The 16,597-nt window shown below is 47.7% G+C and overlaps 1 protein-coding gene across 5 annotated transcripts in view; it reads right to left on the minus strand.

The window, feature by feature from the left end:
- The window catches only part of LOC121545403 (IQ motif and SEC7 domain-containing protein 1-like), a 238,188-nt gene that overhangs the window by 45,659 nt on the left and 175,932 nt on the right, over positions 1-16,597 (minus strand). The gene's annotated exons all lie outside the window — the stretch shown is intronic.

Here is a 16,597-nt window from a genome sequence, read left to right on the forward strand (position 1 = left end):
AGACAAAATATTTAAGTGCCTTTGAACGGGGAATGGTAGTAGGTGCCAGGCGCACCCATTTGTGTCAAGAACTGCAACGCTGCTGGGTTTTTCACGCTCAACAGTGTCCTGTGTGTATCAACAATGGTCCACCACCCAAAGGACATCCAGCCAATTTGACAACAGTGGGAAACATTGGTCAACATGGGCCAGCATCCCTGTGGAAGTATTTCGAGACCTTGTAGTCCATGCCCCCACGAATTGAGGCTGTTCTGAGGGCAAAAGGGTGGGGTGCAACTCCATATTAGAAAGGTGTTCCTAATATTTTGTTCACTCAGCGTTCGCTCCATAAGGCTTAGTGCTTTATTGACTGCCTGCACAGTCCTGGTCTCTGTGAATTAGTCATTAGAAGCCCTCAGGCCCAGCTTGCAGCATAAAACACTGGTCATTCCAAGGGTATTGAGCCTCAACTGCAGTCTGAATGACCCCAGACCAGTCAGGGGATGCACAACTGGAGGAGTTGAGGAATCAGTGAGAGAATATGAGAGAGGGGGATGGATTTCACTCCTGTGTCTCTCTGTTTGCCTCCTTTAAATGGGGTAGAGATGTGTAAGTGTGGGGGGAGTACAGTGAATGAATTGAATCATAAGAGACTGGTTGATGATTTTAAATTAACTTACAGTTAAAGTGGCTACTACTGTAAAACCCAAACTGAATTTGGTCATCAAAGATAAGCAGTGATTCTAATCCAATGAACTTCCTCCAAACTTGAGGTGTCACTCAGAAACAAGAAGTAGCTTTTTTCATAAGTCATGCTAGCCAGAGCTAAAGGACAGGAGAAACTAAGCTGGTACACAGAAACCTCACACGCACAGCTCAGGTGGGACTGTGCCTTCACACCAGCCTCGCTGACAGCCAGGATATGACCCTTTCCTTTCCACACGTGTAACATAGACATATACCAGAACCACAGAGCTGAGAGTCCAGTCTTTACTGCTAGGAGAGCTGAACAGGAGGGCCAGTACAAGGTTAAGTTGTTTTCAGCAGACGGTTGGTCTTGAGGTAAATAATATTCTATAGAGGCAGCAACAGAGTATCCCTGCTCGCTTGATGCTGAATACAGAGCAGAGATAGGCCTACACACATTGGAATGTGGAGAAAACACCTGGGATTCATAACTCAGTTAATTCTGACTAATGATTGTTAGGGGAATTCTGTGTTTCATTACGATCTTTAGCAGAAAAACTAAACTCCCTCCTGCAGACAACAAGAAAACAAAGAATGTATTGATGGCAGAGAGAGAGAGAGACAGAAAGGCGAGAAAGAGAGAGAGGGGGCGAGAACTAGGAGTGGCTAGCTAGTATGGAGAAAGTATGATGAAAGCTCAGGCCTGACAACACAAAGAAACAATCCATGCATACACTACGGCCCTGTAGTGTCCCAACTTCCATTCGGTCATATGTTACTGATGAGAGAGAGACCCCTCTTGGCTCTGTGTGTTTAATTTGCTCTAACGATGGCTCTGATAGGCCATCCTGGGGGGGAGAGCTGGGCTGGCTGGGGAGAGACAGGGCTGCACTGGTCCAGCATAGACAGGACAGGGGGAACAATCATTGGTCTACAGAGAGAAACAGCAGAGGACACAGGAGCCACAGATCTACAGTCACTGTTTAGACAAGAACACTTAAGTTAAATAAACGTATCCACACACAAAACCAAGCACTTATCTATCTCTCTTTCTCCCCTCTCTTCTCTCCCTCCAGGTGACATGTAATCAGTGTGACCATGAAGTCAGACTACAGACCAAAGCAGCGGAGCCGGTACGGCGACCTGGCAGCCTCTGCTCTCACCTGTAGAGACACTCTGGAGACACTGTCTGCATCCCTCACTGCCACACACCAACTGAGCCAGCACATGTCAACAACACCCCTTAAACGCCACTACTGCAGCCAGGTAGCTACTGCATCAACCAGACATCAAACTCACACGGACAGAAAAACAAACAGATACCATAAATGAGCCGACCTACCTGAGCCTCCATATATCTGCCTCCTCTGTGTCGAGTCATGAGCAGAGAAATAGAGATACAGAGAGATACAGAGAGAGAGAGAGAGAGAGAGAGCGAGAGAGCGAGAGAGAGAGAGAGAGAGAGAGAGAGAGCGAGAGAGAGAGAGAGAGAGAGATGGAGCTGAGATCCCCTGCACTATAAGGCAGGCTCATTGATCTACATAGCGCTGAGGTCGGTAAACAGGCTGCTAGGCTAGCAGAGGAGAGGTGGATAGAGCTGGGATATAGTGCTGTAGTGTAGGCTGCCTGGGGATGAGAGACATAGAGCACCAGGCAGGAACCTGGGCAGAGGCCCTCCCTCCCCTGCTGCTTCTCTGTCCCCTTTATACCACTATCTCTCTCTCATACACTCAGCCGTTTTTTCTCTCCCCTTCATATCTCTCTCTTTCAGTGGGGACGTGTGTCCAGAGTGTGTGTGTGTGTCTCTCTCTCTCTCTCTCTCTGAAACAACTGTATTATAATATATACTGATTGAATCTGTGCTGACTCCCCATACCAAACATTGTATTACAATCTTTATTGGCTTGTAATAAACATTGTATTTCGATCTCAACTGGTTTGAATTCAACCACTTCTGTAGTGTATGAAAGGAAATGAAAAACTCATCACTGCACGTGATTGCACCATCTGAAACTGAAAGTACGTCTGTCCCTGAGAGATTAGTATGTATTAATCAATCAAATGGCTTTATTAGACTAATCTGTGTCAAATATAAAACCCATCTGTAACCTTGGTGTATTAAATCATATTCATATGATATTTCTTCCAGCAAGGCTGCTATTTTTCTCTCTGCTCTCAGCAGGAGCCCCCCATTATCTCTGAAAATAAGTAAGTAAATGCTGCCTATAAATATCTATAGAGACTACCTTGAGAGACGCCAGGGAGAGAGCGGAGAGGGAGAGAGCGAGAGAGAGAGAGAGAGAGAGAGAGAGAGAGAGAGAGAGAGAGAGAGGGAGATGAGAGAGAGAGAGAGAGAGAGAGAGAGAGAGAGAGAGAGAGAGAGAGAGAGAGAGAGAGAGAGAGAGAGAGAGAGAGAGAGAGAGAGAGCGGAGAGAGAGAGAGAGAGAGAGAGAGAGAGAGAGAGAGAGAGAGAGAGAGAGAGAGAGAGAGAGAGAGAGAGAGAGAGAGAGAGAGAGAGAGAGAGAGAGAGAGAGAGAGAGAGAGAGAGAGAGAGAGAGCGAGAGAGAGAGAGAGAGAGAGAGAGAGAGAGAGAGAGAGAGAGAGAGAGAGAGAGAGAGAGAGAGAGAGAGAGACAGAGAGAGAGAGAGAGCGGAGAGAGAGAGAGAGAGAGAGAGAGAGAGAGAGAGAGAGAGCGGGGAGAGAGAGAGAGAGAGAGAGAGAGAGAGAGAGAGAGAGAGAGAGAGAGAGAGAGAGATGAAGGCTCTGAGGGAATCCATACAATGCCAATGTCCTCCCACATCCCCCTCATCTCTTATTTCTCTGCCCTCCAATGGTTCACAGTGGAATATATGTCCAGTCGTTTGTTAGGGTAAAGTCATCCCACATCCTTTTATGTCTCAGGTCTCTGCCCTTAAATAGTTCACAGTGGAATTTGCGTCATCTCCTTGAGTTCTGTGGGTCTCTCCATCACTTACTACAACAACAAAAAACAAAGGTGGAGACTGGAGAGATATGAAGGGTACTTGGCTTGGGAACATTTTCAGTTGTGGATTGAGGCTCCTGTCCTCTGTTCTAACCAACAGATGGAGCCAGTGCACTGCAATTTAGTACCAAAACCATTTTGTGATTCCATGTAATCAGATTGTGAGTGAGTGAGTGAGTGAGTGAATGAGTGAGTGAGTGAGAGAGTGAGGGAGTGAGAGAGTCTGCACTAAATGAGGGAGAATGTCAGAGAGAAAGAGAGGTGATTGAGAAAAGATATAGTGTGTTTGGGGAGAAGCAGGAGTGGGAGAAGGAATAATATTCTCTCTCTCTCTGTCAGGGGAGCTCATTTGTGGCGGAGTATGAAGCCGACAGTAACAGTACTGTATAGAGAGAATGGGTTTGATCTCTAAGTCCAATACCAAGACAGGGGAATGGGAGGCAGCAATGACAAGATGCTGCATGTTTCTGAGCCAATTACAGTCTCAGAAACAGTTGTTAAAGAACTTTCTTCAGTGTAATTTTGATGGCCGAAAGCAATGATGGAGCAAGTCACCACTATACTTAACTCCCATGACAGAAAGATCCATAACACAACAGTTTTCCCTAGAATGCTCTGTTCTTGTAACGATCCCGGCAGTCTGAGTCGGGTCCTGTCTGTGGACTAGTTTTTCTGCTCGTGATCTCCAGTTTCCCGAGGGTTCTGGAACGCTCCCTGCCTGGTTGCCGGGCAACGTTGCTAGGCGGGAGCTCTCTTGATTTCCGCACCTGCATCCCATCAGCAATCTGCACACCTGGTCCTGATCATCACCCTTCTTAGGCTCTGGCCTAACATCCATTCCCTGCCGGATCGTTAGCCATGAACAGTAGGTTTACCAGAGTATCAGTCTTAGAGCTTCTAGCGTTAGTTTTGTTGTTTTGCACCTTGTTGGTTTGTTGTTTACTTACCTCGTTTTGTTCCATCTGCAGTCACTCGTCCGGAACCTTCATCCAACCTCTGCCTGGTGGTGGCGGCTGCCGAGCCATGATTGGAACAACCACTGCACCCCCAACAACTAATCAACGCCGCCCGCTCTGTTCCCTGGATTATTCAGCATCACTCTTGAATTTGTAAATAAACACTCACCTTCGTTTCAACTTACCTTGTCCTGGTCTGCTTCTGGGTTCTGGCTTTGTAACTCGTGACAGAACGATCCGGCCAGTAATGAACCCAGCGGACCTGGACTCTGTTCGCCATGCCATTACCCATCAGGAGAAGATGTTGGGCCATCATAGCACGGTACTACAGGAGATCGCGTTGTCAGTTCGGAACCTTTCTACCGGTCTGACGGAGGTCCAGAACCAACGCAAGTTTCCGGTGGAGGATCCACTACCGGTTTCACCCATCTCGCCTGCCGCTTCTGGAGCTGTGTCCTTCCGTGAGCCCAAGGTTCCGACGCCGGATAAATATGAGGGGAGCTGGGAAGATGCCGTTCCTTCCTTATGCAGTGTGGATTAGTGTTCGATCTACAGCCCTACTCTTATGCCACAGACAAGGCTAGGATAGCCTTTGTGATTGAGTTGCTGCGTGGTCGAGCGCTGGAGTGGGCCTCAGCCGTTTGGGAACGACAGGATCCCTGCATGGCTTCATACCAGGGGTTCACGGCCGAGATGAGGAAGCTCTTCGACCATTCCGTCCGAGGAGGGACGCAGCTAGGCGCCTGTTTCGCTTCGCCAAGGAACTTCGCAGCGTGGCCGACTTCGTGATCGAGTTCAAGACGTTGGCTGTGGAGAGTGGGTGGAATGAGGAGTCTCTGCAAGCGGCCTTTTACCAGGGTCTGTCGGAGCAGCTCAAGGATGAGTTGATCTCTATCCGGAGCCTAGTGACCTGGACAGCTTGGTAGCCTTGTCTATTCGGGTGGATAACTCGAGTCCGAGAGCGAAGGAGGGAGAAGCAAATGGGTTCCGTCCAACCGATCAGCTTCTCAGGTTCCAGTCGGGTCGGGGATTGGATCAGAATACGCCGATCATCGTCCACCACACAGGATTAGTGGAGAGGTCCTGTCTCCCGATTCTGAACCCATGCAAGTGGGGCGGCACGGGTTAACCAAGGAGGAGCGCCAACACAGGCGTAGGACTAACTGTTGCCTCTACTGTGGTGGTTCGGGACATTACCTCGCCACTGGTTCCGGCGGTCGTCAAACTGCGCGGCTCGCTAAAGTTGGGAGGACTTTTAGCGAGCCAGTTTCGACCTCTCAATACCTCTGTCAGACCCGTTTCCGGCTACCCTTATGAACAGGAATCAGAGCTTAGCGATTAACGCTTTTATCGATTCAGGTGCCGGTGGAAGCTTTCTTGATGCCGAGTTGGTGGAACAGCTGGGGCTTTCCAAGGAGCAATTGCCGGAAGCCATTGAAGCTACCACTCTGGACGGCAGTAGTCTGGCACGTATCACGATGAGGACTGAACCGGTTAAGATGCTGTTGTCGGGAATCATTCTGAGATGATTTCATTCTTCATTCTGCCGTCTTCCCATGTTCCTCTGGTCCTTGGATACCCCTGGCTGAAGGAACACAATCCCACGTTCGATTGGGTGACGGGCAAGGTAACGAGTTGGAGCCTTGATTGTCATGCTAACTGTCTCAAGACTGCCTGTCCCCATTCGGTTCCCAGTCAGGTGATTGAGGCTAAACCCCCAGATTTGTCCCTGGTTCCCGAGACATATCACGATTTGGGGAAGTTTTCAGTAAGCAGAAGGCTCTGTCACTCCCCTCCCCACCGACCATATGATTGTGCCATCAACCTGTTCCCTGGAGCTGTCTACCCCAAGGGAAGGTTATACAGTATCTCCCGACCTGAACGTGAGGCTTTGGAGACCTACATCAAGGAGTCCCTAGCTGCTGGTCTCGTTCGTCCTCGTCATCACCCCTGGGGGCAGGATTCTTCTTTGTGGGTAAGAAGGATGGCTCTCTTCGACCGTGTATTGATTATCGGGGGTTGAATGACATCACGGTCAAGAACAAGTATCCCCTGCCCTTGATGAGTTCTGCCTTCGACTCCTTACAGGGTGCTACGGTGTTCACCAAGCTAGACCTACGCAATGCGTATCACATGGTCCGGATCAGAGAGGGGGACGAGTGGTTGACGGGTTTCAATACACCGATGGGTCACTTCGAGTATCAGGTGATGCCGTTTGGACTGACCAATGCTCCAGCGGTATTCCAGAGTATGGTGAACGACGTCCTGAGAGATATGATCGGTCTCTTTGTGTTTGTTTACCTGGATGACATTCTGATCTTCTCGAAGGAACCTTCCGACCACGTCCAGCATGTCCGGCAGGTTCTGCAGCGATTGTTGGAGAATCGCCTGTTCGTGAAGGCCGAGAAGTGCGAGTTTCACGCCCACACGACATCCTTTCTCGGGTACATCATCTCCAGGGAGAGATTAGGATGGACCAGGAGAAGGTTAGAGCGGTTCTGGAATGGGCCCAGCCCGGTACGAGATTGCAGCTCCAGAGATTTTTGGGGTTTGCAATTTCTACCGCAGATTCATCCGGGATTACAGCCGTGTGGCCGCTCCGTTAACTGCCTTGACTTCCAGTATCAGGACCTTCAAGTGGAATCCGGAGGCGGATCGAGCGTTTCTGGATTTGAAGAGGCGATTCACCAACGCACCGATTCTCTCTCAACCGGACACGGCCCGTCAGTTCGCCGTTGAAGTGGACGCGTCTGATGTGGGAGTTGGCGCCATCCTGTCGCAGCGATGCTCCACGGACAGTAAACTCCATCCCTGCGCCTACTACTCTCGTCGCCTTTCGCCTGCGGAGAGGAATTACGATGTGGGTAACCGGGAGCTTCTCGCGGTGAAACTTGCCTTGGAGGAGTGGCGCCACTGGTTGGAGGGGGCGGAGCAACCGTTTATTGTCTGGACTGACCACAAGAATCTTGCTTACGTGCAGTCGGGTTAGACGTCTCAACTCCCGTCAGGCCAGGTGGGCGTTGTTTTTCGGACGATTCAAGTTTTCCCTGACGTTCCGACCTGGATCTAAGAACGGCAAGGCGGACGCCTTGTCCCGGATGTTCTCCAAGACGGAGGAGAGTGGGTCCAAGACCGAGACAATTCTCCCGGAACTGCGTCGTGGGGAGCAGTTATGTGGAAGATTGAGGAGGAGGTGATGGCGGCCCTTCGACGCAGCCCGGTCCCGGTAACGGTCCACCCGGTCGGTTGTTTGTGCCTGAGTCGGTTCGTCCTGCTGTCCTCAAATGGTCCCACGCCAGCAAGATGGCTTGTCACCCTGGCGTGGCTCGGACGATGGCGTTTCTTCGCAGACGCTTTTTGGTGGCCTGCCATGGCCGAGGAGACCTCGGGGTTTTGTTGCTGCCTGTCCAGTGTGTGCGCAGAATAAGAGTACCAATCGGCCCAGCTCTGGACTACTTCACCCCCTTCCTATTCCCCGGCGACCATGGTCGCATCTGGCCCTGGACTTCGTCACTGGGTTGCCCGCTTCTGAGGGGAACACGGTCGTTCTGACTATCGTGGACAGATTCAGCAAGTTCGCGCCCACTTTGTGCCAATTGCCAAGCTTCCCTCTGCCTCGGAGACGTCCGAGATCCTGGTTAGGGAGGTGTTCAGGGTCCACGGTTTGCCCAGTGATATCGTTTCCGACCGTGGCCCTCAGTTTACCTCTGCTGTCTGGAAGTCCTTCTGTTTGGCCATTGGAGCTACAGTCAGTCTCACATCTGGTTTTCACCCCCAATCCAATGGTCAGGCGGAGAGAGCCAACCAGAAGATGGAATCCACGCTACGCTGCCTGGTCTCTTCCAACCCCACCTCCTGGGTCTCTCAGTTGCCTTGGGTTGAGTATGCCCACAAATACTCTCCCCTACATCTGCCACTGGGATGTCTCCCTTCCAGTGCCTGTATGGCTACCAACCTCCCTTGTTCCCTTCTCAGGAGAAGGAGCTCTCAGTGCCCTCTGTTCAGGCCCATATTCGTGTTGCCACCGGACCTGGCATCGGGCCAGAAAGGCACTCCTTAGAGTTTCGGACCGGTATCAGCTCCAGGCGAATCGTCGCCGGATCCCCGCTCCCACCTATACCATCGGAGATAGGGTCTGGTTGGCCACACGGGATCTTCCTTTACGGACTGAGTCTAGGAAGTTGTTACCGAAGTTCATTGGTCCGTTTGTGGTGGAGAAGGTGATCAATCCAGTGGCAGTTCGGCTCAAACTACCGAGGACGCTCAGAGTCCATCCCACCTTTCATGTCTCCTGCCTCAAGCCTGTTTTCCTCAGTCCTCTGTTGCCTCCTCCGCCTCCTCCTCCTCCTCCTCTGATGATCGGAGGTGGTCCTGCCGACACGGTGCGACACATCATGGATTCCAGACGGCGGGGCCGGGGTTTCCAGTATCTCGTGGACTGGGAGGGGTATGGTCCTGAAGAGAGGAGTTGGATTCCGCGGCGACAGATCCTAGATGCTGACCTCATTCGTGACTTCTACCGCCTCCATCCTGGCGCTCCGGGAGTCCGCCCGGTGGCGTTTCGCCGGAGGGGGGGTACTGTAACGATCCCGGCAGTCTGAGTCGGGTCCTGTCTGTGGACTAGTTTTTCTGCTCGTGATCTCCAGTTTCCCGAGGGTTCTGGAACGCTCCCTGCCTGGTTGCTGGGCAACGTTGCTAGGCGGGAGCTCTCTTGATTTCCGCACCTGCATCCCATCAGCAATCTGCACACCTGGTCCTGATCATCACCCTTCTTAGGCTCTGGCCTAACATCCATTCCCTGCCGGATCGTTAGCCATGAACAGTAGGTTTACCAGAGTATCAGTCTTAGAGCTTCTAGCGTTAGTTTTGTTGTTTTGCACCTTGTTGGTTTGTTGTTTACTTACCTCCGTTTTGTTCCATCTGCAGTCACTCGTCCGGAACCTTCATCCAACCTCTGCCTGGTGGTCGGCGGCTGCCGAGCCATGATTGGAACAACCACTGCACCCCCAACAACTAATCAACGCCGCCCGCTCTGTTCCCTGGATTATTCAGCATCACTCTTGAATTTGTAAATAAACACTCACCTTCGTTTCAACTTACCTTGTCCTGGTCTGCTTCTGGGTTCTGGCTTTGTAACTCGTGACAGTTCTTGAGAGAAGATAACTACACAGTAGACATTTGGAAAAGCACCACTGTGAAAACACACTGAATGTTCATTTGAAATGCATATTTTTTTTATATTAAAATCTAGAGAAGCCTGACTGTATCGAGTGCGCCTTGTTGAAATTGTGATTAACTGTCATAATTGAGAAAAGCCATTCCGCAGTGAGGATAGAAGGAAGACACAGGCCAGGAGACAGTGAGCGTGTCTCTGGGGACGTATGCACGTGAGCAGTACACGCCATGCTCACCATCAAACACTGATGGAACTGCACACGGTTGTCACAGTAACAGAAAAGGCTGACAGAATAACTACTTTGTAATTGTCGGGGGCCTTAGGCCTAACGCACAGAATGTCCTAGAAGGATAAACAGTACACTTTAATGATTATTTACATGCAACAGACCCAACATTGTAATTTCTCACAGAGGCAGGTACTAATTTAAAGATGTGGGGAACCATCCAAGGAGACCATAGGCCTACATGAAACCATGCTAGTCAACTGTTTGTACTCAGCAGTGTGGGAGGGCGGATGCCCAAAAATACTAAATACCATAACTCGTGTAGTTTGATGAAGTAGTCCCCTGTAGCTCAGTTGGTAGAGCATGGCGCTTGCAACACCAGGGTTGTGGGTTCGTTTCCCACGGAGGGCCAGTATGAAAACATGTATGCACTCACTAACTGTAAGTCGCTCTGGATAAGAGCGTCTGCTAAATGACTAAAATGTAAGTATTCCTGTATGCTACATCAATGGGGCACGACAGGATGAACATCTTCTGAATACTGCAGCAGGGGAATCAATAGTCATAGTCTCATAGATTATTATTCTCAGTCTCAAAAATTGAATTGACCAAATCTATGAATGAATGTGGTGTAATAATGATGATCCATTCCGTTCTGAGAGCAGGACTATACATTTATCAGCACATGATCCATCATGAGCCTGCTCGGAGGAATCTTGGCCAATTAATTTGTAATGTTTCAGCTTTAACCCAAGGCCATGGGTAATGTATCTACTACGTAGGCTCATGTACAATCTCTCAGATAGACACAGAACTGAAAGAGCTGAAAGAACTCCAGGACTTGTCAAGATATTTTACAGTATTTCTCTTGCTTTCTTTTTAACACTCTCTTCCCCTACTTCTCTTTCTTGTTCTCGGTCTCTCTCTCACACACACAGACACACAATACAACTATATTGTCCATTAGTTACAGCGAAGAATGGAAATGTGTCTCAACCCCTGGATGGAGAGCATGTTGTGGGGTTAAGGGCCTTGCTTAAGGGCAAGGGGCCTTGCTTAGGGGAATATCTTCAGGATGTGAACCCATCATACACCCCCCCACCCAAAGACAGATAATGATCTAAAGAAGAGGCAAACCTTGTGATTCTGCAGTAGAGCTAAATGGCAGCTAATTCTGGATAGAGGCAGCAGTGCCTTACTGTGTGCATGTGTGTGTTTTGGGAGTGTGCGTGCTTGTGTGTGTGTGTACACGTGTGTGGAATATAAACCATACGGTGCAGAGTGTGTGTGTGTGTGTGTGCATGAGAGCTGCAGTGCAGCAACATGAGTTCATCACCCCTCTACTTCTCTCGTCCCCACCCCCTTCACTCCTCTCTCACCATTACATAAGTTAATGCAGCACGCTCCCTCAGGCAGCCAAAGAGACAAGATGCAAAGGAATGTCATCAAAAGTAAGAGAGGGTAAGAGAGGACAAGAGCTGCTGGAGAAAGATGCAGAATAAGAGATGGAGGCAGCATATCCGTTTGAGACAAGCAGTTACAGCTACATAGCCCTACACACTGATCATGTAAAAGAGAAGTATATGCCAGAGTCGGGGGGAAACTGCATTTCAAAGTGTATTCTGCTCACAAACACTAGAATACAGTGCTGAAACAGAAAGTAAAAGAACTGGGATCGTGTGAAAGAGAGTAGCTTCACTGCCATAGCAAAACAAATATATGATGTAGTGTGCCTGCCAGATGATCTTAACCCAGGTGATCTTAACCCAATAAATGTATCAGGACTCAGGAGAGTCTATACGTCATTAACATGTACATTTTCCTCATTTAGCAGACGCTCTTAACCGGAGCAATTAGGGTTAAGTGCCTTGCTGAAGGGCACATCGACAGATTGTTCACCTAGTCGGCTCGGGGATTCGAATCAGCAACCTTTCGGTTACTGGCCCAACGCTCTTAACCACTAGGCCAGTGTTTCCCAACTCCAGTCTTCCAGTTGTAGCCCTGGACAAACTCACCTGATTCAACTCATTGAGGGCTTGATGATTAGTTGACAAGTTGAATCAGGTGTGCTTGTCAGGGGCTAAATGTGTGCTGTTGGGTGTACTGGAGGACTGGAGTTGGGAAACACTGAGCTAGGCTACCTGCCGCGCATGAGCTTCACAAGTAAATAAACCAGATTGCTAACAGCCTCATTTGCACTTCAAAGCTGCAGTTTGAAGTTGAAATGTTTAGGAGAAGAAATGTGGCATAGCTCTGAAATGAATAGATATTACAACATTATGCACATCAACCACTAATGTCTAACTTGGTCTCACAAACAACATTGTAATGGAAGGTGGAGCAGAGTACTGTAGCTCTGGCTTGTAACCAAGCTACATTACTGTTTTTATTATCCTTGGTCTTAGACCTTGGAACTCTTTCAAAATTATTTAGAATGTCTTGTGTATGTCATTTAACTCAAGGTAATTATCTGCAACATTGTTAGAGAGGAAGGTAGGCCTTAATGTTTCATCTGTTTGTATTTCACATATGCTTACTGTGCCACAGAATAACCTCAACACTGGATCACAATACATGTCCAACTGCAGTACACAAGGATCACTCTAAGATGTCATGTTGAGCAATCACAGAAAGGGCTTGATGTATTCAGTGTTCACGGTGCAGTCTCCCCTCTGGGAGTAACACAAGTTTAAATTATTCAGAGAAGTGGACACTTTCAATCCAACATTCAATAGATCTGAAGAACTGTGTATACACAGAGAGCTTAAGATGCTGTGGGGTGGAAAATACTGAGGTCAAGTCTCCTGGAATAATGCCCTAGGTCTGTCTTATCATCAACATCCCACCAAACAAATAGAAACATAGTTCTATAATGGTATAGTACTCAACAGTAGAGGGAGTTACAGTAGTCATACAAAGGAGGATAGGCTACAGACGAATACTGTATAATCCTCGATTGGATACACTCACTTGGGTGCAAAATCAATCATGAACACAGGTGTGAGGAAACATGCTGAATCAACTGTAAACTTGTGAATTCAGGCCTGACGCAATTGGTTGTGTGTGTGTGTGTATATGTTTGTATGTGCGTGCATGTGTGAGTGTGTGTTTTGAACTTATGTTAGAATGAGGCACTACTATCAACATGATCAATCCAAACCAAAAACATAAAATTATTAAATAGTGTTGGCTGGAAAACAGACACACTTCAAATGGCAACAACTGCTCATTACCATCATAGCGTCAACACATCTCCTAGCAATTCTGACCAAAATCATTCTATAAGCTGTTCCATACCAGAACTTTAACTCACCACAGTGGAACTACACGTCCGACTGACAGGTTGCAGCTTTTCCATTACACACATCGGTCTCTCTGCCCAGAAAAGATCTCACTCGTCATAAACCCAACGTACCAACACAGGCAGCCAACGTCCTAAGTCTCTCCTCTTTCGGTCCTGATGTAGGTCAAGACACTACTGTTTGTCAAGGTGTCCAAGTGAAGTCAGAACAGCTTCAGACCAGGTCCACATGCTGTACTGTAGCCTACTTCCCACGGGGCTGGGCTGGTCTGTTTGCTCTTCCTGGAGTCAGCTGCCTATCATGAGGCAGGGTTGCGTCACCGTTCGCCTCACAACGACCCCTGTTTCAGCATATTCCACCACAGTGTCGACACAGTGGAAGATACAGACATTGGCATGGACACAATGACAGACACAGTTAGAGGTTCAGGAAGTGTGTGACTCCAGTAGACTCCAGTGCCTTTACTATTCAGATGAAACCCAACAGTGAGGTTAGCCTGATCCCTGTCGTTCCCTCTGGATTGGGGACGAGGTGCAGAAGTGTTCGGGTACCAGTGACGCCATCCAGACACACACACACAGTAAATAAATGATGGTTGTTGTGCTGTGCTCCACTCGCTGCCATGGAACTAGGATCAGGTTGCCCGTCTTCTACTGTGTCATTATAACCTCTCACTGTCAAACAGACAGACCAATGTATTGAATAACTCCTTCAAAAGCCTCACTTTAACACTGACCAGAATCAAATCAGACTGTCTAGCTAGCCTTTCTTGCAAAACAACCTTCTGTTCCCGCCAGAGACGAACTTCACTTGAACGAGACACCTGTGAAAGCTTCACTGTCTCTGAGATGTTATCAGAAGAGACACCTCTAAGTCGGAAGAGGTTGGAGAAACGTACATGTTGAGAAAACAATGAGACAGGAGGTCAAAAGGAATGTGTTTCAGAGGCTCAGTCTGTTCCGACAAGACAGGAATGTTCCTTCTGGGTCAGTCCATGTCTTGTGAGCAAGAGACAACTGTTTATTTAAATCAGCCAAACAGGTTTCAGAAACTGGATATGACTCAGCAAAACACAGAAAGGTGCATAATCAGGAAAAAGTAAACCGAACAAGCAAATCACACCAATCACACAACACCAGCCTTTTAAAAATAACATAGACAATTGTTTCATTTTGACACAGATAATGTTTATCTAAAACTTTGTACTGGGAACATATGGGTTCATTCAGGATGAGATTTTCTTATTTTAAGAAAATGTCCTCTCTTATTCCATTCTACTCCAGAGGACTGACCTGAGCATTGCCTCTAAGTTTTTATATATCTTAATTTTCCAAATGATTATGTTGGGTGTGTACCGTAAAATCCGGGAAACTTTGCATCGCTGCCACTCCTGCTGTATGTGTGGATTTAGCCTAACACTGATGACGATGATGATGATGATGCTGATGATATGTTTCCAGGGTGTTGAATATGTACAGTGCCTTGCAAAAGTATTCAACCCCATTGTCATTTTTTCCTATTTTGTTGCATTACAACCTGTAATTTAAATGGATTTTTATTTGGATTTCATATAATGGACATACACAAAATAGTCCAAATTGGTGAAGTGAAATGAAAAAAATAACTTGTTTCAAAAAGTTATTATAAATAACGGAAATGTGGTGCGTGCATATGTATTCACCCCCTTTGCTATGAAGCCCCTAAATAAGATCTGGTGCAACCAATTACCTTCAGAAGTCATATAATTAGTTAAATAAAGTCCACCTGTGTGCAATCTAAGTGTCACATGATCTCAGTATATATACACCTGTTCTGAAAGGCCGCAGAGTCTGCAACACCACTAAGCAAGGGGCACCATCAAGCAAGCGGCACCATGAAGACCAAGGAGCTCTCCAAACAGGTCAGGGACAAAGTTGTAGAGAAGTACAGATCAGGGTTGGGTTATAAAATAAATATCAGAAACTTTGAACATCCCACGGAGCACCATTGAATCCATTATTAAAAAATTGAAAGAATATGGCACCACAACAAACCTGCCAAGAGAGGGCCGCCCACCAAAACTCACGGACCAGGCAAGGAGGGCATTAATCAGAGAGGCAACAAAGAGACCAAAGATAACCCTAAAGGAGCTGCAAAGTTCCACAGCGGAGATTGGAGTATCTGTCCATAGGACCACTTTAAGCCGTACACTCCACAGAGCTGGGCTTTACGGAAGAGTGGCCAGAAAAAAGCCATTGCTTACCCAAGAAAAAAATAAGCAAACACGTTTGTTGTTCGCCAAAAGCCATGTGGGAGACTCCCCAAACATATGGAAGAAGGTACTCTGGTCAGATGAGACTAAAATTGAGCTTTCTGGCCATCAAGGAAAACGCTATGTCTGGCGCAAACCCAACACCTCTCATCACCCCGAGAACAGCATCCCCACAGTGAAGCATGGTGGTGGCAGCATCATGCTGTGGGGATGTTTTTCCATCGGCAGGGACTGGGAAACTGGTCAGAATTGAAGGAATGATGGATGGCGCAAAATACAGGGAAATTCTTGAGGGAAACCTGTTTCAGTCTTCCAGAGATTTGAGACTGGGACTGAGGTTCATGTTCCAGCAGGACAATGACCCTAAGCATACTGCTAAAGCAACACTCGAGTGGTTTAAGGGGAAACATTTAAATGTCTTGAAATGGCCTAGTCAAAGCCCAGACCTCAATCCAATTGAGAATCTGTGGTATGACTTAAAGATTGACGTACACCAGCGGAACCCATCCAACTTGAAGGAGATGGAGCAGTTTTGCCTTGACGAATGGGCAAAAATCCCAGTGGCTAGATGTGCCAAGCTTATAGAGACATACCCCAAGAGACTTGCAGCTGTAATTGCTGCAAAAGGTGGCTCTACAAAGTATTGACTTTGGGGGGGTGAATAGTTATGCACGCTCAAGTTCTCTTTTTTTGTCTTATTTCTTGTTTGTTTCACAATAACAAATATTTTGCATCTTCAAAGTGGTAGGCATGTTGTGTAAATCAAATGATACAAACCTCCCCAAAAATTCATCTTTAATTCCAGGTTGTAAGGCAACAAAATAGGAAAAATGCCAAGGGGGGGTGAATACCACTGTAACATGTCTCCAGGAAACCAGTTTTACAGACAGTATGGGCTGTATCTTTTCTAAACTGGCAGGGTAAAATCTTTTTCTAGGCAGTTTATAAAGAAATAGAAGAAACATGAGGAGCACACTCTAAGGCTCCTCTCTGTCTGGGGCCAGTCAGAAGTGAACCAATGCTAGCAGTCCATCAAA

The sequence above is a fragment of the Coregonus clupeaformis genome, chromosome 30, assembly GCF_020615455.1.
Source record: "Coregonus clupeaformis isolate EN_2021a chromosome 30, ASM2061545v1, whole genome shotgun sequence".
Lineage (NCBI taxonomy): Eukaryota > Metazoa > Chordata > Actinopteri > Salmoniformes > Salmonidae > Coregonus > Coregonus clupeaformis.